The sequence below is a fragment of the Dendrobium catenatum genome, unplaced genomic scaffold, assembly GCF_001605985.2.
Source record: "Dendrobium catenatum unplaced genomic scaffold, ASM160598v2 fragScaff_scaffold_853, whole genome shotgun sequence".
Lineage (NCBI taxonomy): Eukaryota > Viridiplantae > Streptophyta > Magnoliopsida > Asparagales > Orchidaceae > Dendrobium > Dendrobium catenatum.
The window spans coordinates 3,255,338-3,257,909 of NW_021319315.1; positions in this window are offsets into that span (position 1 = coordinate 3,255,338).

Consider the following 2,572-nt stretch of genomic DNA (forward strand, 5'->3'; position numbering starts at 1 on the left):
ACAATCGAAGGGAGATACCTCGACCTATCTTTATTGGGGACTTAGTTCCGCAGAGCATTGAAGCCACTGGAAAAGGCTCTCAGCGTAACAAGCTCTCCCCCTCTGGGAGGGACCTTATTTAGTGGCAGCGATGATCAAGCCTGAAACCTTCAAACTGAAGGATGCTAGTGGAAAAATGCTCCTCTGATTCCGTGATTCGAGAAATACACAATATATATTTTATCTCAATCACAAGACGATCAATCCCAGGGGGATTTGATTCGACCTCTTACATACAGGTTAAAATCATCAAGCAAATACTTTGATTAAGAACCTCGAATAGGTCAGGATATCAAAGGATGATATCTCTCGTATTTCTTTAAGTCAAAATAGGTCACCAAAATATTTCTCATTGAAATAAAATTGAGTCAATTTCATATGCATGTGAAAAAAAGATATATCATTGAACATCGAGTACATCATATGAAAGCGTCAACATCAAAGCACATATAATCACTAGAAAGAAAACAAAGTGGTATAAAACAACATCAAAGCCATCCTATAGGATCTCAATATCATCCTCATCCTCGTCAAGAAAAAAAAAGCCTTTTGCAACTCACTATCTAATTATTCACCACCAGAGTCTAAAGAAGGATCACCAGAAGCCTGGCTAGGAGTCAACCCCTCGATCTTCGCTCCAGTCTTACGTTACACTGTACACATGCCCTTCATAGAAACTTTGATGAAGTCATCCTCCATACACTCTACTTCTAAATCCTTCACCTCCACGTCATAAATATGATTGCGAGTTTCCTGAACTTGATCTTCAACAATTATCTTGAAGGTAAAAGATTTTTTGAATTCTTCTATGACTGCAGACAACAACTGCTAGGCTTCCTTCTCTAACAACATACTATAGAGTCTCTTATTCTCAATTTCAAAAATTTGCTGATCTCTCATATATTGGTTGATCGTCGCCTGTGCATCCACTAACTCTATATGTAGACAATCCATCTATTCATTCTGCAAGGAGGTTGAAGTTATCTTGTTTGCTAGCTCTGCTCTACACTATGCTAGCTGCTCCTCCACCGCCTTCATCTCCTTGACTTTGCTATTGTGTATCTTCTTGTATTCTCCCTGAAGGTATTTGAGCTTTACAAATTCATTGTTCCAGTAGTTCAAGGTCTTGGTCATCTCATGTTTGATATTTGTTTGCTTATCCAACTGAAGCAACAAAAATATAATTGTGTAAGAGATATATCTTTTGAAACAAATACAATAACAGAGAAGAAAAGGTGAACTCACCAACTCCTCTGCCAGTCAATGGCCAATGCATTGATGATTCAAAACATCTTCTGGAATATATAACTTGGATGGAGAGATATGAGGACCTTTGCTAGCAACTGCCAAAATTTCCTCCACCTTCTTCTTTTTTGATGCCTGCAAATCTCCCTCACTTTCTGGTCATTTAGAATGAATTTTTGAAGGTTGGGGAATTGCCTCTGGAGCTTTCACAGACTTCTTTAGCATTTGGGCATGTGATCTTCCTGCTTGAATATATAATCCTATCTTGAACCAGTATTCTTCATCTATATATCTACTAAAATAATGCACCTCATATTGTAGGGCGTCAATATCGAGAAGCTTGAGTATCTTCAATAAATTTTCTACTCCAATATGAAGGGAATGTGTAACTTCAAATTTTCTCATTTTTCTTGAAGATTATAATCATTTTGCACATAAAAGAAGTCGCTAATCCAACCTTTTGATGAAACTCGAGTACGAATATCCAACCACTTGGATCTGAAAGAGATACGACTTTGCGTATCATTTATAAGATGCCCCATTCGAGAAAGACATTCCAAAGATAACACCACTCCATGATCTCTGAATAGTACGACCAATCACATTATGATTGACATGTCCTTGTAAGAATGTTGAGATAAACTCACTCCACAGATCGTTAGAATATCAATCAATTCAGGAGACGGTGGAAACCGTAACCCCACTCGCAAACTGAATTCATACATCATCACATATCCTGAGGGAGGATAATGGGTACGATCAGATCTTGTTGGCACCTTCATCACCATATTATTAGGAAAATGAAATTTTTTCCTAAACGAGTTGAAAGAATCGTCAGTGATGGTGGAGATAACATCATCAGTCTTCGACGCCTTATGAGTCTTTTTTAAACCTTCAGATCAGGCAACAGGGCGATCTTTATTGGTGGGGGGATTTCTTGTGGACGTTTGATCACCCATTTCAACTCCTGTACTAAAGAGGAGAGCTAAATTTGAGTAGGCAAAGTCACCTACGAAAGATAGCGGAAAGCTTCTAGAGCAAGAAGAAAAACAGGGAAGAAAGAAAGAAAAATGAGAAGAAATTCTAACTTCTGTACAAGAGGGGGGCTGAGTCAAGTAGGAAAAGTCACATATTGAAAAATAACGGAAAGCCTCAACTGTGAGAAAGCTAGAAGGAGAAGAGGGGAAGGTGCAAGTTTCCCCTGGCCCTTAGGTGGTTATTTATAGTATTTTTGAGGGAAGAAAAGAAGTTTTCGAATTTTTCTGGAATTTTCCAAATTTTTCTAAAA